Source organism: Pleurodeles waltl, chromosome 2_1 (assembly GCF_031143425.1).
Source record: "Pleurodeles waltl isolate 20211129_DDA chromosome 2_1, aPleWal1.hap1.20221129, whole genome shotgun sequence".
In the NCBI taxonomy this organism is placed as follows: domain Eukaryota; kingdom Metazoa; phylum Chordata; class Amphibia; order Caudata; family Salamandridae; genus Pleurodeles; species Pleurodeles waltl.
Window position 1 is genome coordinate 286,246,364 of NC_090438.1, and position 24,286 is coordinate 286,270,649.

A 24,286-nucleotide genomic window follows, 5' to 3' on the forward strand; every position below is an offset into this window, starting at 1 on the left:
ATTCAACACAACTCCCAATGAAGGAATCATGGCTCCAAATATATCTCCTACCACAGCAGCTGTGGTCTCTCTCTTCTGGATACAATGAGATCCAGATGTCTTTTGAATCATCGATACGTCGTCCAGTTGATAAACCTTTGGGAACACTATACCCAAATAACATCTCCCCCACCATCCCTTTGGAAGACGATAATAGGCATTATACCCACAAATGTAATATACACCTGGAATGACAGGGTCAAGTCCGTTCATCATGAATGTCCATTTGGCCTTAAAGATAAACGTATGTTTACACTCACTTGCTCCTACAAAAATTTTGTCGTAATAAGATTCACCTCTATATATACAAAATTTCCCTACATGCCAAGCATCTAAAGCTATTTTCCCTTGTGTCTTTATAGCAGCAAAATCATAGTTATCTACTGAAGTCCTCTTATGTAACTCCTTTTCTAATTTCGCCTTCATTTGAGCCCTTCTATCATCTGTGCGATCTAAAAAGCTTATTTCTACAGCAGAGACTGAGCAAGTAAGGTTCTCCCTATGAGCGTGAGCCGTTTCAAAAGGTTGCATTGGTTCGAAAAATTCCCTCATTATTTTAGCATCCCAATCTTTAGCAGTCTGGCTAAGCTGCGCTATTATAGGAACATAAGCAAAGGTAACATCATAATTTGAGTAAAAATACTGTATGTTAGTTTGACCATAAAACCTAGACATTACTATACTACACGTAATCCCATATGTAAGAGGCATGTGGTGATAAGTCACCCCTTCCTTTACTGATGTTGGTATCTGTGTACACACATAACAATCTTTCGCATCCATAGTTTCAACATACTCTGTTAGCAAGCGATAGAAAACGTTATACGAAAGCTCTTTCTTATCGTGCAAGAGTCTCTCATCCAATGCCAGTCTTTTCAATGGTGTTAGTTCAGTGACAGTAACAGGAGCAAAAGTGGAAGCCTCGATATTCTCACTTTCACCCTTTCCATGCATTCCAAACACTATTGCCATTATTATTATTACACATGTAATTACCAAGCCTATACACACATATTTACAATATTTCTTTCTATTATTTTGCGTAGCGTACCTGGTCATGATCTGTATAGAATCAGAGAGCTAGAAGCACTTATAAAAGAAACTATTTAGCAATTCAGTTACAAAGCTGAACGAGCGCAATGTTCACACCGTCTTCTTCAAAAGGCCAGTCACTTATCGGTTAGCAGCATTTGTCTCAATTCGGCAATAACTCAGTCTTTATCAGTTTAGCAAGTCTCATCCTATTTAGCAATGTCTCATCCGATTTAGCAATGTCTCAGCTGGTTGTTTCTTTCACATTAGATTGTAGCAAGCAATATCTTTTATTACTCTTTCAATCGACAGAGTCTATGAAACTTTTCTTTTCTATTGGTATCTCTTCTTCTTCTTCGTTCTCGATGCTTAGAGATACAAACTCGTCAGTCCAATCATCATTGACTGCATATGCCCATTCAGGACCGGAATACCTTCTGTTCGGTATCCTTTTCCTTTTCAGTTTTGCCTCTCTTTTCGATTCTGCCTCACTGGTACTTTCCTCTTTTGTCAAATCTTTTTCTTCACTTGACGATTGTTCCACGACAGTCACTTCCTTTCTTTTCTCTTTCACTTTTGGCCTTCCTCCTTCGTTCAAACTTTCTTTACCCCTTTCTTTTATTGGCGAGATACTTAGGTGGTCATTCTGACCCTGGCGGTCTTTGACCGCCAGGGCGGAGGACCGCGGGAGCACCGCCGACAGGCCGGCGGTGCTCCAATGGGGATTCCGACCGCGGCGGTAAAGCCGCGGTCGGACCGGCACCACTGGCGGGGTCCCGCCAGTGTACCGCCGCCCCATTGAATCCTCCGCGGCGGCGCAGCTTGCTGCACCGCCGCGGGGATTCCGACCCCCCCTACCGCCATCCAGATCCCGGCGGTCGGACCGCCGAGATCCGGATGGCGGTAGGGGGGGTCGCGGGGCCCCTGGGGGCCCCTGCAGTGCCCATCCCCCAGACTTGGGGGAACGCTGGGTGGAAGGAAATTTGTGGCTCCTCTCTGATTCCAGAACTTTCTGTCACCAAAATGTGAGGAAAATGTGTTTTTTAGCCAAAGTTTGAGGTTTGCAAAGGATTCTGGGTAACAGAACCTGGTCAGAGCCCCACAAGTCACCCCATCTTGGATTCCACTAGGTCTCTAGTTTTCAAAAATGCACAGGTTTGGTAGGTTTCCCTAGGTGCCGGCTGAGCTAGAGGCCAAAATCTACAGGTAGGCACTTTGCAAAAAACACCTCTGTTTTCTTTAAAAAAATCTGATGTGTCCACATTGCGTTTTGGGGCATTTTCTGTCGCGGGCGCTAGGCCTACACAAACAAGTGAGGTATCATTTTTATCGGGAGACTTGGGGGAACGCTGGGTGGAAGGAAATTTGTGGCTCCTCTCTGATTCCAGAACTTTCTGTCACCAAAATGTGAGGAAAATGTGTTTTTTAGCCAAAGTTTGAGGTTTGCAAAGGATTCTGGGTAACAGAACCTGGTCAGAGCCCCACAAGTCACCCCATCTTGGATTCCCCTAGGTCTCCAGTTTTTAAAAATGGACAGGTTTGGTAGGTTTCCCTAGGTGCCGGCTGAGCTAGACGCCAAATTCTACAGGTAGGCACTTTGCAAAAAACACCTCTGTTTTCTTTAAAAAAATGTGATGTGTCCACGTTGCGTTTTGGGGCATTTCCTGTCGCGGGCGCTAGGCCTACCCACACAAGTGAGGCATCCTTTTTATCGGGAGACTTGGGGGAACGCTGGGTGGAAGGACATTTGTGGCTCCTCTCTGATTCCAGAACTTTCTGTCACCAAAATGTGAGGAAAACGTGTTTTTTAGCCAAATTTTGAGGTTTGCAAAGGATTCTGGGTAACAGAACCTGGTCAGAGCCCAACAAGTCACCCCATCTTGGATTCCCCTAGGTCTCTAGTTTTCAGAAATGCACAGATTTGGTAGGTTTCACTAGGCACCGGCTGAGCTAGAGGCCAAATTCTACAGGTAGGCACTTTGCAAAAAACACCTCTGTTTTCTTTTAAAAAATGTGATGTGTCCACGTTGCGTTTTGGGGCGTTTCCTGTCGCGGGCGCTTGACCTACCCACACAAGTGAGGTATCATTTTTATCGGGAGACTTGGGGGAACATAGATTAGCAAAACAAGTGTTATTGCCCCTTGTCTTTCTCTACATTTTTTTCTTCCAAATATAAGAGAGTGTGTCAAAACGACATCTATTTGAGAAATGCCCTGTAATTCACATGCTAGTATGGTCACCCCGGAATTCAGAGATGTGCAAATAACCACTGCTCCTCAACACCTTATCTTGTGCCCATTTTGGAAATACAAAGGTTTTCTTGATAGCTATTTTTCAGTCTTTATATTTCAGCAAATGAATTGCTGTATACCCGGTATAGAATGAAAACGCACAGCAGGGTGCAGCTCATTTATTGGTTCTGGGTACCTAGGGTTCTTGATGTATGATAGAGCGGTCCGTAGTAACAATTTACCTGTGTTCGGACGCTCTTTAGGCCGATGAATCTTTTGACTAAGTGGGAACTCTCTGTACTCTTAATCAATCAGTCGCATCAAATCAATAATCAATAACGTACATAAGCAATACCTTGATCAACATAACACTTAATGATTAATCCAGAATACATTTCGGCGAACCCTGACCTTTCAGTCAGGAATAACCACACCAGTTTATTGCAAAGTTAGTGAATTTATTTCCCTATATTAACAAAGCTAGCACAATATAGATATGTCTCAACACCAAATGATAAACATATATGAACATTAATAGCTGTCCATAACGTCGAAACAAGTGTAATCTATGTAGCATTTGAATCACAAGGCATTCGATAATAGCAATGCAAATCACTAATACGATAATCTGTAATGAACTAATGGCATACATTTAGTCAGCATAACAAGATCTCAAATTGCATCGTGCAACATATGGAATCCTCGTCTAACCTCAAATTAGCATCTGCATGTGGGGCTTCATGCGAAAACAATTTAGCAATATTAATTTGGAAAACTCCTAGCTAGGGACCTTATCAAAATTAGCAGTTGGTTACCTAAAAGAAACACAATGCAATTTTACAATTTCCTTTCATATTTACCAATTACGATCAGCATACAAGGAAGTCTTCGTCTCACAGGTACCGTTCTTCGGTCATCATGGGTACCATTTCTTGCTCAGCATGAGACGGGGCAAAGGGGCAGGGGTGGACGGGGCAATTGCCTCACGGCGGCAAGGTAAAGCTACTACTTCATGCAAAGGGATCAAAGTTAAAGTCTCTAGGGCAAGAATCATCAAAGTCTCTCTCTCTCTCGATTAGAGAAAGCATCAAAGTCTCTCAAAATGGCGTCGCAGCAAAGTGGGCCATAATAGCTACGAAGTCTGCAAATGGCGGGTATCGAGCTTGTAATGGCCACTTTCTTCTCGTGCACCTGGGTTTTATAGACAACAGTTCAAATCCTGTAGGGTCTCCATTGGAGGGTTCAGAGGTTAGCTTCAAACTGACCAATCAAAAACGACAGTTCTCAAGCTTTTACTTAAGCATACATTATCCTTGGAGATGGGTACGCAAATCGCAACATTGTCTCCCAATTAGCTCACTTTCAGAGCCTCCATTGTCCGCACCTGCAAGTCGACCTTGAATTAAAGAGAAAATATGCCAGGCTGGCACCAACTTTAAGATAAGCATGTGAACAGTTTCTGTGGAAAAGTACAGCTTCAAGCAAAAATACACGTTTATTAGCACAGTGGAAAATACGAACATCTAAACCGTGAGACCAGGCAACTAGGCCAAAGCCTCCGCTAAAGTTATGCTAAGCTAAACATTTCAAACAAGCAAATCATAGCACACGTTTATGATTATGTCGGATTAGTGCAATTCTAATACATCACGTTATATAAAGCACGCATATAAATGTTGGCAAACTACTCTAAGGGCACATTTTGTCCCCGTACAATCTTTATTAGTTCGGTTAAAGTCACACATGATTATTTCAGCACTACGTTTAAGCGTTAATAAATCAAAACCTTCATTTTCTGCTTCATCAATCCCTCCTCTGATGACTACTTGTCATCACACAAATTAAGCCCACAAATTTTATTCCATTAAAATTCTGTCAGTTCCCTTTTCCTTTTAGTTCCCCTAGTTTGCGCTTTGTATTCTTCTGCCATTCTTTTCATAATTTTCTCTTCTTTTCTTCTCTTAATTCTCTCCATAATCATTATTATTCCCCTTTTTATTCCCCAAATTCCAAACACACAAATTATCACTATTAAAATTCCCTCTATTATTTTTAACAATATTCCATTCCAACTTCCCCCAATCCAATGTCCCACTGAAGCAAGTCCTCTTCCAACCTTCTCCCACACTCCTGGTTCTTTCAGTTCCTTCAAATCTGCACTTTCTTTTGTTAGATTAGCAAGCATAGTTTTAATCTTCACACTATTATCGGGTATATAGGTACAACAGTGTCGGGCACCAATCATTTTGCAAACGCCTCCATCCTTTGCTAAAAGAATGTCTAAAGCAAGCCTATTTTGAAGAGTCATAGCTCTTTCCGCTGCAAGTTCAGCATCTATCAGGATTATAGCACCTGAAAACTTTGTCAACATGTTATCCACTATAGTAGACAACTTTCGTATCTTAATGGAATTCAACACAACTCCCAATGAAGGAATCATGGCTCCAAATATATCTCCTACCACAGCAGCTGTGGTCTCTCTCTTCTGGATACAATGAGATCCAGATGTCTTTTGAATCATCGATACGTCGTCCAGTTGATAAACCTTTGGGAACACTATACCCAAATAACATCTCCCCCACCATCCCTTTGGAAGACGATAATAGGCATTATACCCACAAATGTAATATACACCTGGAATGACAGGGTCAAGTCCGTTCATCATGAATGTCCATTTGGCCTTAAAGATAAACGTATGTTTACACTCACTTGCTCCTACAAAAATTTTGTCGTAATAAGATTCACCTCTATATATACAAAATTTCCCTACATGCCAAGCATCTAAAGCTATTTTCCCTTGTGTCTTTATAGCAGCAAAATCATAGTTATCTACTGAAGTCCTCTTATGTAACTCCTTTTCTAATTTCGCCTTCATTTGAGCCCTTCTATCATCTGTGCGATCTAAAAAGCTTATTTCTACAGCAGAGACTGAGCAAGTAAGGTTCTCCCTATGAGCGTGAGCCGTTTCAAAAGGTTGCATTGGTTCGAAAAATTCCCTCATTATTTTAGCATCCCAATCTTTAGCAGTCTGGCTAAGCTGCGCTATTATAGGAACATAAGCAAAGGTAACATCATAATTTGAGTAAAAATACTGTATGTTAGTTTGACCATAAAACCTAGACATTACTATACTACACGTAATCCCATATGTAAGAGGCATGTGGTGATAAGTCACCCCTTCCTTTACTGATGTTGGTATCTGTGTACACACATAACAATCTTTCGCATCCATAGTTTCAACATACTCTGTTAGCAAGCGATAGAAAACGTTATACGAAAGCTCTTTCTTATCGTGCAAGAGTCTCTCATCCAATGCCAGTCTTTTCAATGGTGTTAGTTCAGTGACAGTAACAGGAGCAAAAGTGGAAGCCTCGATATTCTCACTTTCACCCTTTCCATGCATTCCAAACACTATTGCCATTATTATTATTACACATGTAATTACCAAGCCTATACACACATATTTACAATATTTCTTTCTATTATTTTGCGTAGCGTACCTGGTCATGATCTGTATAGAATCAGAGAGCTAGAAGCACTTATAAAAGAAACTATTTAGCAATTCAGTTACAAAGCTGAACGAGCGCAATGTTCACACCGTCTTCTTCAAAAGGCCAGTCACTTATCGGTTAGCAGCATTTGTCTCAATTCGGCAATAACTCAGTCTTTATCAGTTTAGCAAGTCTCATCCTATTTAGCAATGTCTCATCCGATTTAGCAATGTCTCAGCTGGTTGTTTCTTTCACATTAGATTGTAGCAAGCAATATCTTTTATTACTCTTTCAATCGACAGAGTCTATGAAACTTTTCTTTTCTATTGGTATCTCTTCTTCTTCTTCGTTCTCGATGCTTAGAGATACAAACTCGTCAGTCCAATCATCATTGACTGCATATGCCCATTCAGGACCGGAATACCTTCTGTTCGGTATCCTTTTCCTTTTCAGTTTTGCCTCTCTTTTCGATTCTGCCTCACTGGTACTTTCCTCTTTTGTCAAATCTTTTTCTTCACTTGACGATTGTTCCACGACAGTCACTTCCTTTCTTTTCTCTTTCACTTTTGGCCTTCCTCCTTCGTTCAAACTTTCTTTACCCCTTTCTTTTATTGGCGAGATACTTAGGTGGTCATTCTGACCCTGGCGGTCTTTGACCGCCAGGGCGGAGGACCGCGGGAGCACCGCCGACAGGCCGGCGGTGCTCCAATGGGGATTCCGACCGCGGCGGTAAAGCCGCGGTCGGACCGGCACCACTGGCGGGGTCCCGCCAGTGTACCGCCGCCCCATTGAATCCTCCGCGGCGGCGCAGCTTGCTGCACCGCCGCGGGGATTCCGACCCCCCCTACCGCCATCCAGATCCCGGCGGTCGGACCGCCGAGATCCGGATGGCGGTAGGGGGGGTCGCGGGGCCCCTGGGGGCCCCTGCAGTGCCCATGCCACTGGCATGGGCATTGCAGGGGCCCCCGTAAGAGGGCCCCTACATGTATTTCACTGTCTGCTGCGCAGACAGTGAAATACGCGACGGGTGCAACTGCACCCGTCGCACAGCTTCCACTCCGCCGGCTCGATTCCGAGCCGGCTTCATCGTGGAAGCCTCTTTCCCGCTGGGCTGGCTGGCGGTCTGAAGGCGACCGCCCGCCAGCCCAGCGGGAAAGTCAGAAATACAGCTGCGGTCTTTCGACCGCGGAACGGTAACCTGACGGCGGGACTTTGGCGGGCGGCCTCCGCCGCCCGCCAAGGTCAGAATGAGGGCCTTAGTCTTCTCTTTGCACCGTGTCCATTTGATGGACCTGCTGTCTTTTCTGTGGAAGCTTGAACCTTTTCGTTCTGTTCTGCCTCGTTCCCTTCTTCTGGGGAATCAATCACGTTCTCTTTTTCTTTTTCTGTATCGTCTGCTTCTGGGAAAGCCCTCCTCTGATCAGGCTCTCCTGCCTTTTCACCTTTTTTGAGCCCTTCGTCACCGTTGCTTTCTTCAGGCTCTTTATCACTTTCAGCTGCTTCAGGCTCCTTGTCACCTTCAGCTGCTTCAGGCTTTTTGCTACCCTCAGCTGCTTCAGGCTGTTTGTCACCTTCAGCTGCTTCGTCGCTGTCTGAACTTTCTCCTTGGTCTCCCCCAAGCGAGTTGGTGTCTTCGTCGTCAGAGAATATCTCCTTTTCTCCAATTTCTGCCTGTTCGCTTTCAGTTCGGTTCTGTTCTGTCTCAGCACTCAGCACTGCTTTGTCAGGCACTGGTAGTTTCAGCGCTTCAACTTCCTCATCTGTGGGACACAACACCTTCTTTGTGTGACTGGCGTGAATCCAGTTGGGAACCCCCGCACACTTCACAGCGGTAGTTGTCGTCAGGATCACTTGGAAAGGGCCTTTCCAACGGGGTTCCAGACACGATTTTCTCACGTGCTTCTTTACCACGACCCAGTCACCTGCTTTCAGTGCGTGTCCTGGACCTTGTATCGGTGGCAAGGTGGTCGCTTCCACCTGGTGAGAGAAAGAGCGAACCACGTCAGCCAGTCCTTTGCAGTAGTCTAACACCATATCATCTGTAATATTCAAAAGCATGTTTGCGGGAACTGCAGGAAGTCTCATAGCCCTGCCCATGAGAATTTCATGCGGAGACAATCCAGTCTTTCTATCAGGAGTGTTTCTCATTGACATTAGCACTAAGGGCAATGCGTCAGGCCATTTCAAATTTGTCGATGCACATATTTTTGCCATTCTCGATTTCAGCGTACCATTCATCTGCTCCACCAGTCCTGAGGCTTCAGGGCGATAGCTACAGTGCAGCTTTTGCTCAATGTTCAGCGCTTCGCAAAGTAACTTTATCACCTCGTTATTGAAGTGACTTCCCCTATCTGATTCTAAAGAGATCGGGAATCCGAAACGTGGTATCAATTCTCTCAATAATAGCTTGGCAACTGTAAGGCTGTCATTTCTACGTGTGGGGTATGCCTCAATCCAGTGACTAAAAATGCACACGATCACCAACACATATTTCAAACCTCCATGCACAGGCATCTCAATGAAGTCCATCTGCATTCGACTAAAAGGCCCGCTTGCCCTACCAATGTGACTCGCATTCACAACTGTTCCCTTTCCTGGGTTCATCTGCTGGCAAGTGACACATCGATGGCAAACTGCTTCTGCAGCTTGACGAAATCTGGGGTTAAACCAATCAGTTTTGAACAATCTTATCATGGCATCTCTCCCTAGGTGAGCCTGCCCATGATAGAACCGCGCAAGCTGTGATAAGAGACTATTTGGCAAAACAAATTTTCCCTCATGTGAAACCCATAACTCGTCTTGTCTCTTTATACATTGTGATTTAATCCAGGAATCTCTTTCCTCCTCCCTGACATCATTTTGTAATGCTTTTAGTTCATCTATTGTATCTACGACCTTCAAGGCAAATGCTTCAGCCGGTTCTAGTTCTGGCTCACTTATTGAGTTCCATTCATCTCTCAGTAATATACAGTTCAAGGCACAAAATCTTGCGACTTGATCCGCATAGGCATTTCCCAGAGAAACATAGTCCTGTCCTTTCGTGTGAGCACTACACTTTACCACTGCAACTTCAGCTGGCACTTGAATGGCGTGTAACAATTCCCTTATCCTTTCCCCGTTCTTCACTGGGGATCCTGAAGAAGTCAGGAACCCTCTTTGTGACCATAGTTGTCCAAAGTCATGCACAATCCCAAACCCGTACTGACTATCCGTGTAAATGGTGACTTTCATCAATGCAGACAGTTGACATGCTCTTGTGAGGGCTACAAGTTCTGCTACTTGTGCAGAATAGACTCCTTGAAGCCATCCCGCTTCCAAGACACCTGTTACAGTACATACAGCGTATCCTGCTTTCAAAATCCCCATCCCATCTCTTAGACATGAACCATCAACAAAAAGAATTTGGTCATTTTCATCAAGTTTAGTATCCTTGATGTCCGGTCGAGGTTTTGTGCAAAATTCAGTCACCTGAAGGCAGTCATGCTCGACGTCTTCAGCGTTCTCAATTTCGGCATTTTCTCCAGGGAGCAAGGTTGCTGGATTCAACGTAGTGCACCTTTTCAGCTGCACATTCGGTGAGCCCAGAATTATCATTTCATACCTTGTGAGTCTTGCTCCAGTCATGTGTTGCGTTCGGGAGCGGGTCAAAAGTATCTCAACTGAGTGAAGGACCATGACTGTTACTGGGTGTCCCATCACTATTCCTTCACTCTGAGTGAGGCTGATACCAACTGCTGCTACGGCGCGCAAACACCCTGGGAGTGCTGCTGCGACCGGATCCAAAGTAGCTGAAAAATACGCTACTGGTCTGTTTACGCCACCATGGGCTTGAGTCAAGACAGACAAAGAACATGCATCACGTTCATGGCAAAACAGTGTGAAAGGCTTCGTGTAATCAGGCATACCTAACGCTGGAGCCCTACACATGCATTCTTTCAATTCAACAAAGGCATCCATCTCATCTCCTTTCAGCTCAATTTGATCCAAAGCATCCTTCTGGGTCAGTTTCAGTAAAGGCTTCGCTAGAGTCGAGAAGTTGGGAATCCACTGGCGACAGTAACCCACCATTCCCAAAAACTTCCTCACCTCCTTCCTTGTCTTTGGTGGACTCATTTGGAGTACGCTTGTAATTCTTTCCTTCATTATTCTCCGTGACCCTTTCTCTATTTGGTGACCCAAGTATTTCACTTTCTTCTGACAGAACTGTAATTTGGAAGGAGACACCTTATGTCCATTCCTTCCCAAATGATTCAACAGAGCAATGGTATCGGCTGTGCAGCCACTTTCTGTCTTTGATGCAACCAGTAAGTCATCAATGTACTGTACTAGAGTTGACTCGAATGGCAATTCTAATTCTTCCAAATCTTTCTTTAGAATCTGATTGAAGATCGACGGTGACTCAGAAAACCCTTGAGGAATTTGACACCAACTGTATACTCTGTCTAGGAATTTGAAACAAAAGAGGAATTGGCTGTCCTCATGAAGAGGCACAGAAAAGAATGCTTGTGACAAATCGATGACTGAGAACCATTCGGCATCGCAAGGAATTTGAAACATTATCACAGCTGGATTCGGTACGACAGGGCAGCACTTGACTATGATGTCATTTATTTTCCTCAAATCCTGCACGAGTCGGACCTTTCCACTCGGCTTTATTAGTCCCATTATTGGTGAATTACATGGGCTGCTTAACACTTCTTTCAGTACCCCCTGCTTTACAAATTCGTCAATAAGTTGGGCAACTTTCATGAGGGTGTCTTGTGGCATGTGGTATTGTGGAGTCTGGGGAAAGATCGCATTGGGCTTTACCGTCACTTTCACTGGTTCCACTCCTTTCATCAATCCCACCTCTTTCCCTGTCATGTCCCACACTTCCTTTCCGACTGTCTCCCGTAATTCGGCTGGAATATCTTCTTCAGTTATCATCGGGAAAAGGCAAATTAGAGGATACTCTTCATCCACCGTTTCCATTTCATCCCCCTCTACGCTATCCTCTTCTTCCCCATCACTGCTCGTCTGAATTGTTATTCCTTCGTTCGAACACATGATCGAACACCCCAATTTGCACAATAGGTGTCTCCCCAATAGTGCTATCGGGCTTGAGTCACATACCACAAATTGATGCACCCCTTGATAGTTACCGATGCTGACTGGTACCGGATCTGTAATTGGGTTCGTCAGATGTCTGTTTGCTACTCCCACCACTTGAACTGTCCTCCCTGAGAGTGGCAAATTTGGTACTTCACTGCTCTTAACTGTTGAACGTGTGGCTCCCGTGTCAACCAAGAATGAGACACGATGCCCCATTACTCTTCCCTCTACGTACGGACCCCTTTGATCAACTTCCAAGGATGCCGCAAGCACACAATCTCCTTCTTCTCCTGAGCTTTCACTCTCCCATACATTGTTTATTCCACTCTCACTGTGTAATGGGAACTGTTGTACGGTGCCATTTGTGCTCATTACCTGACCCGAGACCTGTGGAGGAACCATCACTTGCTGCTGACTCATTGGTGCCAAGGGTATTTGCATTTGCTGATTAGGTACCATAGGTAACTGCTGTTGCATTGGCTGCATTTGCGTCATCTGCATACGAGGCATCTGCATCTGCTGCGGCTGCATAGGTTGTAATCCCTGCAATTGATTTACGGTCTGAAAATTTGGGCTTGGACCTCTCAGTTTCAGTCCCCTCATTGTCTGAAATGCATTGACATCATTGTTTTGCTGACCAACACCTGCACCTGCACCTGCACCTTCCTGCACCATCATCGGGCACTCGCCTTTCCAATGACCTACAATTCCGCGTGACATGGCATCACCTTCTTCATTGCCTGCACACCCGTCACAACAGTGTTCAAATCCGGACCATTATTCACAAAACCTCCTCTGCCTCTGCCTCTAGGCTGTGGCTGAAACGCCATGTTTCCCTGCAACTGCGGCTGCGGCTGCGGTACCTGCTGTTGGAACCCTTGCATCCCTTGCAAACCTTGCAGACCTTGCAAACCTGTCTGAGCTGCCTTAAGCTGCATCATCATCACCTTCTCTTTCAGATTTTTCTGTTTCACTTCAATTTCGTCGCTACAGTATTTCGCATAAGTCAAGACCTCGTCAATCGGTTTAGACTGCCAACAAATCAAATGTGACTTTATCATTTGACTTATTTCTGGTCTCAGCCCTTCCACAAATCTGAACACAAAATGGAGCATGTCCTTCGCCTCAATTGTTTCCGTGCCACTGTAATTTTTGAACGCCTTCAACAACCTCTCATAGTAACTATGAATCGATTCTTTAGCCTCTTGGGCAGTTCGATCAATCTTCTGCCAATCCACATTCTTCGCGGCAACCTTTGTCTTCAAATGCTCAATCACCTTATAGTACAAGCTCATCACCATAGGTGATGGTGCACCCATCTCCCTGTCTCTCTCTGGTTCACTCGTCGGCCAACCTACAGCTCTTTTGCAATCCTCCCACAAATCTGCCGGAACCACAATCTCAAACAGAGTATTCAGGTCTTCCCAGAGACATTTTGCAAGCTTCACAAACCTGTCAGTCTGCTGATACCATTCAATCGGTTTCTCTCTCAGTTTGGGAAAATCGTCCGTAAAAGACTGAATGTCACTCCTGTGCCATGGTACGTGTACTAATTTTCCCCCTGCTGTCTCCCTCATTGGTAACATTGTTACTGTATCACTACTCTGCGGTCTTTTCTCATTGTGCTCTGTAGCACTGTCCCTCCTCTTTTCCTTCCTCTTCACCCACCTGCTTTCCCATTTGTCTAAGCACCTCCACACTTGTGCACTCTGCAGCAATTCTCTAAGGTGTGTCTTCATGCCTGCTGACCTCATGTGTTCAAAATCTGTGGTCCCAAAATCTAACCTGTAGCTCCTGCTCAAATGTTTCATCTTGTCTATGTCAACCCCGTTTCTGTCAGCTGCTTCTTGCAGACTCTTATGTACCTTGTTCACTTCCTTCGTAATCCTGGGACATAAATACCTCAGCTCTTCTTCCGTGTAGGACTCTAACCTGTTCACACCCATAGTCCCTTCCACTAATTCTTGTGCTTCCATGTTCAACCTGACCCTATTCATATAGTCTTCTCCTTTCCCACTAGCTGAATTTTGTGTGGAATTTAGACTGTTGAACCACTGTGTCAGCTGTTGCGCATTTACCCCCATCAGTGTAGCATTCACATCGACTGCCATTGATGGTTGAGGCAGCTTTTCAGTATTCGATGTTAGAGGTATTATCAGTGGAGGACTCGACCTCACCAGTGTAGACTGAGCACATATGGGACTAAACTCCATCAAGGATCCAGATCCATTTGGCTGAGCCGCTATAGGAGTTATCCCTGGAGTGTTTTCTATGCACCTCCTCTCTGTCCCATTCTGCAGCATTGATCCCTGACTGCTCACACCCAAATTAGGCTGACTATACAGAGGTACCGTTGGACCTACAGTAATGGGTAGTGATATCGCGTCTGGGTTCTGTCCATTTCCCATGTTCTGAGGCATGTTCATTCCCACACCATGGGTCATCATTGCCGGCATGCCCATCTGGCTCCCCGTCATTTGAACATGTGCGTTTCCTCCCTGCATCTGCTTCTGAGGCATTAAAAACTGAGTTGATTCAGCTTGTGCCATTGTTGGGTTGTAACCATTGTGTACTCCCCTTACGGTTGGATCTAGAATCATTCCTGCACTGTTATCACTGTTGTAGTGCCCTGGCATCTGTGGCTGATAATTTTCTGCTGGTTTCAACACAGGCACATCTGGATATATTCTCCTGACCTGCGGTATCTGCGGGGTAAACAGTAAACTCGGGTCTTTAGATCCCGATGACGCTCCTGAACTCTGGGTTTCACTGTTCTGTACCGATGCCGGAGGGGCAGAACTGGTACTTGGACCTTGTCCATTCTCCGCATAAGGTGGTGGACGGTCGTTCAGCAATTGCATTATTAACTCCTCATCCTCTAACTCCTCTTCTCTTCTCAACTTTTCCTCATCCTCTCTATCCTTGGAACACTTCCTGTCTGTCTTACAGGTAGCTTTCTTACCTGTCTCCTCTTCTTCCTTAGTAATTGCTGGAAACAATTTTATCCCCTGCAATACATCTGACCTCCACACCTTCTGTGCATTATCCCACCTAGCATCCGCTAGTGTCTTTTCTACCTTCCTCATCCTTGTTTCAAACTTATTTTTCTGTTGCTGTCTAGCCATTAATTCCCAAATTGCTAGAGCCTCAAACTGGGCTGGCCTTGGAGGCACCTTCATGTCATACATCGTGAATCTCAAATTCTCTAGAATCCTTATATTGAATGTCCCATGTATTGGGAACGCTACGCTCCCATGTTTCTCTGTCAGTTTGTGCCATTGCTTTAGCCAAAGACACGGAGCTACCCCCTTCTCTTCCATTACAATGTAAGCTGGTGTACCCTCGGGCGGCGTCTCCTCTCCTACGCTCGCTTTAATGTAAGACTCCCCATTCATCGCACTCCTAAATGCTTTAAAGAATTTCATTTTTCTCGTCTTTTATTTGACCAAGTTTATAATCAATAGGTGACTTTAATTTCCACAAAATTTGTAATCAATAGGTGACTTTAATTCCCGGAATACTCTTCACCTGCCTTTCCCCTTCCAATCGAGTCCCACGGACTGCGTCCAATCCGTGCGCGACCCTTCTCTGCAACCAACCTATCCCAGCGCGGCTCTTAGTGACGTCACACTCACACACACTGCGGCTGACAAAGCCTCGCGGCTAGTCTTCCTTCACTCACCTCCTCTCGTAACAACTTTTTGCATATATTGCGAGCTACGAAAAAATAAAACAGATCTGTCGGTTTACTATAGGAAGGGTAACACAGTCGCTTCAGGACCTTAGGGACCTTTCACTAGCCTCGGGACCTTTCACTAGCCTCGGCCGCTATTCCGTCTTTCTCAGTCCCCACGTTCGCAAGCAAATCTGACCCGCAGACCTACTCTCAACTTGTCAATGATCTATTCTAGTGCACTTAGAATCTTGTCAAAGCCCGAAGTCGAAGTTCCTTTCACTCCCTAACATACGTACCGACTCGTTGACCACGCCCGATCAACCTACTAAACCGCCCAGACCACAACATGGATCAACATACTCCGGAGTCTCTTGACCTCGCAGGGCCCGTCTCAACAACAACAACCACGTGGACCTTTTTATGCACAAAGCGCCACACGCACATGAAGTTCGACGACTTCCCTACTCTCACACTCGGAGCCGCACCTCCGCTATTTCCATGAAGTTCGACGACTTCACTACTTCTACACTCGGAGTCGCACCTCCGCTATCCTTAAAAAAAGAAAAATCCTCGCAACCTTTTCACACACCCTGCGGCAATAAGCTGTGCAAGCGCAAAAACCCTAGCTTCACTCATACCATCACTAGTACCGCCAACGCTGATTCCACACCTCCGTTCTCTCCATTCGCAAGCTCCGAGATCCCGGGAAAGTCGCGGTGGACCTAGCCCATCATCATTCTGTCAATCTGTTTTATCCAAGAAAAATCTAATTCAACTTCTCGAATGGGGTCTCAAAATGCGTAACCGTTAATTCAACACCATGTGCTTTAAGAGTACAAGGTCCCAAGTCTATCACCGCAACCAGAGGAGTCCAGCAGACGTAACGGTATATTGCTTTCGAAAATCTGACATTGCAGGAAAAAGTTACAGAGTAAAACGTAGAGAAAAATTTATGTTTTTTTCACCTCAATTTCAATATTTTTCTTTTTCAGTTGTTATTTTCTGTAGGAAACCCTTGTAGGATCTACACAAATGACCCCTTGCTGAATTCAGAATTTTGTCTACTTTTCAGAAATGTTTAGGTTTCTGGGATCCAGCATTGGTTTCACGCCCATTTCTGTCACTGACTGGAAGGAGGCTGAAAGCGCAAAAAATAGTAAAAATGGGGTATGTCCCAGTAAAATGCCAAAATTGTGTTGAAAAATGGGGTTTTCTGATTCAAGTCTGCCTGTTCCTGAAAGCTGAGAAGATGGTGGTTTTAGCACCACAAATCCTTTGTTGATGCCATTTTCAGGGGAAAAACCACAAGCCTTCTTCTGCAGCCCTTTTTTCGATTTTTTTTTAAAAAAACGAAATTTTTGCTGTATTTTGGCTAATTTCTTGGTCTCCTTCAGGGGAACCCACAAAGTCTGGGTACCTCTAGAATCCCTAGGATGTTGGAAAAAAAGACGTAAATTTGGCTTGGTTAGCTTATGTGGACAAAAAGTTATGAAGGCCTAAGCGCGAACTGCCCCTAATAGCCAAAAAAAGGCCTGGCACAGGAGGGGGAAAAAGCCTGGCAGCGGAGGGGTTAAGGACGCCGCTTTGATCAATACAGGTTCCTGCTAAGTTTGTTTTGATATGGCAGTTAACGATTGGGCTTTGGACATTGACTTTTGAATTGATGTTGACTTGCAAAGTATGTCATTGCATTCGGATTTTAGGTAACGCATTTACCTGTTGTTATAGACTTTCATGCAGTCAGGATGTGATTTCTATTTTGTTGGGAGTGTGATATAAAAGCTCCATCTACAATAATGAATTTTCAATCAACACACATGAATGCACATCTGCCATTAAGCATTAATTCCAGGCTTTAAATACGAGTCCCATTGGATTAGTTATTGGACTTATGCATATCCTTTATATATTATATATTTCACGTCTTGGCCACCTTCATTTCTTTGGGGGTATTATCTTTGTAACTTCTAGCCAAGTATCATTTTTCTGTCTCTATATGCCTTTCATGTTATGGACTTATCATGGTCACTTTCCATCTAAATATATGATTTGATATTGATTTGAGGATACTGGTGTGACCCACTTGTTGCTAGTTACCGTACATTTTGAAATCCAAGACGGATAGGGTAGGTATTATGGTGTTTGTTAAAGTTCGGACGATTAGCTTTGGATTTACATCCATATTTATAATATTCCTATATCTAGCGCTGTAATACATTTTGTTTCAAATACTGGGTGCCAAGAAACGAGGGCAGTTTTGCTTCTTCTGCCCGTAGTATCACTGCTGCGTGTTGGATTTAAGTAGAACAAGGCATGATGAGGTCTACACAGTGTATGGCGTTACTTGCCAATTTGAGGTACTTAGAATACATGGTATCTAGGCTATTTACTCGGGTCCGTAAACCTAGAGTTTTATATTTCTTGTCTGCCTTGTCTTTACAGCACTACAGTTGGCTGCAACACAATTTGACCGCGCTGTATTCGGATATAATTGGTCCCGTATTGGGTCAGTATTGACTTGGAGCTGTTGGTGTTTGTTACGTATCTACACAGTGCTTCATGGGTGATGGCATCCCAATGTAGTTTCGTTTTTCTTCTTCTTTTCAATGGTTGGTGGATTGCACTGTAGTGGTAGTGTTGAACTATATTTATTTTTCTTTGGCATGTTCAAATTGATACATGGGTTTCACTGGAGTATTTTGCTTTTATCTCGGGGTTACTCATCTTTCCCCTCTTTTTCCCCTTTTTGCTTCCCTTTTTTTTAACATGACAACGTGTAGACTCTTTTCTGTAATACACAGGTTGAAATATATCAGCCACAAATATGGTATTGATCTGTCGATCTCTGCTATCATCCTCTATACATGATGTAATTGTTTGCTCTTTGCATATTTTTACAGCCTTGAAAAGTAACATCTGTGACGAAACACATTGGCTGTGGATCTATCTACATTTGTTTACTTGCAAAACCGATGCTCAATAAAACATCAATAAAAGGATCTTACTTCGAATGGACTCTACTGGATTAATGAAAAACTGTTGAATGTTTAGGAGTGCTGAGGTATTTCTATAACTCTCCCGAATGTCTTGTAATGGTGTCCCATATCTCTAATGTAGTAGGTGGGGGTGTACTCAAGTGTGTATTTAGGGGCCTATGTTCCCTGGGTCTTCAAATCTTATACCACATAGTCTTACCCACCACTGCCCTATCCATGTGTATCCAATGATTATCTCTGCGTCTAAAGCACCAGTCTGCAATTACCCTGAGTTGGATTGCTTTATATTATAATGTAAAGGCTAGTCCTCCAGCTAATTTAAGGAGTCTCATGATCTTGTATCAAATGTAAACGTTGAAAATAGTACTTTAGCAATCATATTTGGTCCTTGAATCAAGGAGAATATTTAAAGCAATACATTCATTTTCAGTACATTAACTCTTATTGCCCATGGTAAATAAAGCAGGGACCAATTATTGAAGTCTTGATGTCTTCATGTGAAAATAGTTGTGAGAAGTTGGCTTTATGTAGGTCCTGGTGGCTCGGTGTAATATTAATACCAAACTATTTGATAGATTCATTATTCCACGTACATGAAGTTCAAGAAGCCAGGGTGGCTGTCTGCTAAAGGTAGAGTGAGATTTAAAATTTTTGATTTATTAACGTTTATCTTAAATCCTGCCACAGCTTCAAATTCTTTTAGAAGAGCATACAGCTGTGCGGCAAAGTTAGCAGGTGATGTTAAGGAGAGCAAGATTTAATGCGCAAACAAGGATTTTGTGGTTTTCTTGGATGAAAGGAATGGTCTTTATCCCTGCTTCAGATCTGATCTCAGCTTCAAAATGTTGGATGGTGTGGACAAATAATAATGGGGGAGAGAAGATATCCCTGATTGGAAAGTGATAGAAATCCATCACCATTTTAGATAAAAGTTGGACCAAAACTGAAACATTCTAGGGTCTTCATCGAGAAGCTCCAGTTCACCCAATTAAGGGTTTTTCTGCAGCCGTTGATGTTAAGAATGTCAGTATTGATTTGTTTTTAGACTTTTTGATCAGGTGAACTATTCCTCCAATATGAAGTATTTGTCGTCCCTAGGATAACCCAGACTTGTCAGGGACAATGAGAATTGGGAGTTGGGATTCTAGTGAAGTGAAGACTACTCTAGAATTAGATCGATGTTTGTGTCAGAAAAAAGTGTAGCTTGTTTGATCATTGTGTCTCCCACCAAGGTTTCCGTAATCACATTTTCTTCAGGGTGTTTTTCATCTATTTTGAGAATGCGTCTGTCTGTGAAGTGGCAGTACCACACATGCCCAAAAACGGTTCCACAATAGTTTGAAATCCCCAGTTACTATGAGATCTCCTGCTGCAAAGTTCCCTGAGATATTAAAGAAGGACATAAGGGAAGCATCCTAAACTTAATTAGGGTTATACAATGAGGCCACAGTAACCATTTTACCTTATAAACTACTCAAGACTATAATACCTACTCTCTATGTCTAATACTGTGTTCACCTTTTTTCCACAGGTGTGTTTCTTGAAAGGCAATGTGTAAGGAAATGCCTCCTTGGCATGGTTGCCCCCTGACTTTTTGCCTTTGCTGATGCTATGTTTACAATTGAAAGTGTGCTGAGGCCTGCTAACCAGGCCCCAGCACCAGTGTTCTTTCCCTAACCTGTACTTTTGTATCCACAATTGGCAGACCCTGGCATCCAGATAAGTCCCTTGTAACTGGTGCTTCTAGTACCAAGGGCCCTGATGCCAAGGAAGGTCTCTAAGGGCTGCAGCATGTCTTATGCCACCCTGGAGACCTCTCACTCAGCACAGACACACTGCTTGCCAGCTTGTGTGTGCTAGTGAGGACAAAACGAGTAAGTCAACATGGCACTCCCCTCAGGGTGCCATGCCAGCCTCTCACTGCCTATGCAGTATAGGTAAGACACCCCTCTAGCAGGCCTTACAGCCCTAAGGCAGGGTGCACTATACCATAGGTGAGGGTACCAGTGCATGAGCATGGTACCCCTACAGTGTCTAAACAAAACCTTAGACATTGTAAGTGCAGGGTAGCCATAAGAGTATATGGTCTGGGAGTCTGTCAAACACGAACTCCACAGTACCATAATGGCTACACTGAAAACTGGGAAGTTTGGTATCAAACTTCTCAGCACAATAAATGCACACTGATGCCAGTGTACATTTTATTGCAAAATACACCCCAGAGGGCACCTTAGAGGTGCCCCCTGAAACTTAACCGACTATCTGTGTAGGCTGACTAGTTTTAGCAGCCTGCCACAAACCGAGACATGTTGCTGGCCCCATGGGGAGAGTGCCTTTGTCACTCTGAGGCCAGTAACAAAGCCTGCACTGGGTGGAGATGCTAACACCTCTCCCAGGCAGGAATTGTCACACCTGGCGGTGAGCCTCAAAGGCTCACCTCCTTTGTGCCAACCCAGCAGGACACTCCAGCTAGTGGAGTTGCCCGCCCCCTCCGGCCAGGCCCCACTTTTGGCGGCAAGGCCGGAGAAGATAATGAGAAAAACAAGGAGGAGTCACTGGCCAGTCAGGACAGCCCCTAAGGTGTCCCGAGCTGAGGTGACTCTAACTTTTAGAAATCCTCCATCTTGCAGATGGAGGATTCCCCCAATAGGGTTAGGATTGTGACCCCCTCCCCTTGGGAGGAGGCACAAAGAGGGTGTACCCACCCTCAGGGCTAGTAGCCATTGGCTACTAACCCCCCAGACCTAAACACGCCCGTAAATTTAGTATTTAAGGGCTACCCTGAACCCTAGAAAATTAGATTCCTGCAACCACAAGAAGAAGGACTGCCTAGCTGAAAACCCCTGCAGAGGAAGACCAGAAGACGACAACTGCCTTGGCTCCAGAAACTCACCGGCCTGTCTCCTGCCTTCCAAAGATCCTGCTCCAGCGACGCCTTCCAAAGGGACCAGCGACCTCGACATCCTCTGAGGACTGCCCCTGCTTCGAAAAGACAAGAAACTCCCGAGGACAGCGGACCTGCTCCAAGAAAAGCTGCAACTTTGTTTCCAGCAGCTTTAAAGAACCCTGCAAGCTCCCCGCAAGAAGCGTGAGACTTGCAACACTGCACCCGGCGACCCCGACTCGGCTGGTGGAGATCCGACACCTCAGGAGGGACCCCAGGACTACTCTGATACTGTGAGTACCAAAACCTGTCCCCCCTGAGCCCCCACAGCGCCGCCTGCAGAGGGAATCCCGAGGCTTCCCCTGACCGCGACTCTTTGAACCTAAAGTCCCGACGCCTGGGAGAGACCCTGCACCCGCAGCCCCCAGGACCTGAAGGACCGGACTTTCACTGGAGAAGTGACCCCCAGGAGTCCCTCTCCCTTGCCCAAGTGGAGGTTTCCCCGAGGAATCCCCCCCTTGCCTGCCTGCAGCGCTGAAGAGATCCCGAGATCTCTCATAGACTAACATTGAAAACCCGACGCTTGTTTCTACACTGCACCCGGCCGCCCCCGCGCTGCTGAGGGTGAAATTTCTGTGTGGACTTGTGTCCCCCCCGGTGCCCTACAAAACCCCCCTGGTCTGCCCTCCGAAGACGCGGGTACTTACCTGCAAGCAGACCGGAACCGGGGCACCCCCCTTCTCTCCATTCTAGCCTATGTGTTTTGGGCACCACTTTGAACTCTGCACCTGACCGGCCCTGAGCTGCTGGTGTGGTGACTTTGGGGTTGCTCTGAACCCCCAACGGTGGGTTACCTTGGACCAAGAACTGAACCCTGTAAGTGTCTTACTTACCTGGTAAAACTAACAAAAACTTACCTCCCCCAGGAACTGTGAAAATTGCACTAAGTGTCCACTTTTAAAACAGCTATATGTGAATAACTTGAAAAGTATACATGCAATTTTGATGATTTGAAGTTCCTAAAGTACTTACCTGCAATACCTTTCGAATGAGATATTACATGTAGAATTTGAACCTGTGGTTCTTAAAATAAACTAAGAAAAGATATTTTTCTATATAAAAACCTATTGGCTGGATTTGTCTCTGAGTGTGTGTACCTCATTTATTGTCTATGTGTATGTGCAACAAATGCTTAACACTACTCCTTGGATAAGCCTACTGCTCGACCACACTACCACAAAATAGAGCATTAGTATTATCTATTTTTACCACTATTTTACCTCTAAGGGGAACCCTTGGACTCTGTGCATGCTATTCCTTACTTTGAAATAGCACATACAGAGCCAACTTCCTACATTGGTGGATCAGCGGTGGGGTACAAGACTTTGCATTTGCTGGACTACTCGGCCAATACCTGATCACACGACAAATTCCAAAATTGTCATTAGAAATTGATTTTTGCAATTTGAAAAGTTTTCTAAATTCTTAAAAGACCTGCTAGGGCCTTGTGTTAGATCCTGTTTAGCATTTCTTTTAGAGTTTAAAAGTTTGTAAAAGTTTGAATTAGATTCTAGAACCAGTTGTAGATTCTTAAAAAGTATTCCAACTTTTAGAAGCAAAATGTCTAGCACAGATGTGACTGTGGTGGAACTCGACACCACACCTTACCTCCATCTTAAGATGAGGGAGCTAAGGTCACTCTGTAAAATAAAGAAAATAACAATGGGCCCCAAACCTACCAAAATACAGCTCCAGGAGCTTTTGGCAGAGTTTGAAAAGGCCAACCCCTCTGAGGGTGGCAACTCAGAGGAAGAGGATAGTGACTTGGAGGAAAATTCCCCCCTACCAGTCCTATCTAGGGAGAACAGGGTCCCTCAAACCCTGACTCCAAAAATAATAGTCAGAGATGCTGGTTCCCTCACAGGAGAGACCAACACCTCTGAAATCACTGAGGATAGCCCCAGTGAAGAGGACATCCAGTTAGCCAGGATGGCCAAAAGATTGGCTTTGGAAAGACAGATCCTAGCCATAGAGAGGGAAAGACAAGAGATGGGCCTAGGACCCATCAATGGTGGCAGCAACATAAATAGGGTCAGAGATTCTCCTGACATGTTGAAAATCCCTAAAGGGATTGTAACTAAATATGAAGATGGTGATGACATCACCAAATGGTTCACAGCTTTTGAGAGGGCTTGTGCAACCAGAAAAGTGAACAGATCTCACTGGGGTGCTCTCCTTTGGGAAATGTTCACAGGAAAGTGTAGGGATAGACTCCTCACACTCTCTGGACAAGATGCAGAATCTTATGACCTCATGAAGGGTACCCTGATTGAGGGCTTTGGATTCTCCACTGAGGAGTACAGGATTAGGTTCAGGGGGGCTCAAAAATCCTCGAGCCAGACCTGGGTTGACTTTGTTGACTACTCAGTGAAAACACTAGATGGTTGGATTCAAGGCAGTGGTGTAAGTAATTATGATGGGCTGTACAATTTATTTGTGAAAGAACACCTGTTAAGTAATTGTTTCAATGATAAACTGCATCAGCATCTGGTAGACCTAGGACCAATTTCTCCCCAAGAATTGGGAAAGAAGGCGGACCATTGGGTCAAGACAAGGGTGTCCAAGACTTCAACAGGGGGTGACCAAAAGAAAGGGGTCACAAAGACTCCCCAGGGGAAGGGTGATGAGACAACCAAAACTAAAAATAGTAAAGAGTCTTCTACAGGCCCCCAAAAACCTGCACAGGAGGGTGGGCCCAGAGCCTCTTCACAAAACAATGGGTACAAGGGTAAAAACTTTGATCCCAAAAAGGCCTGGTGTCATAGCTGTAAACAGCATGGACACC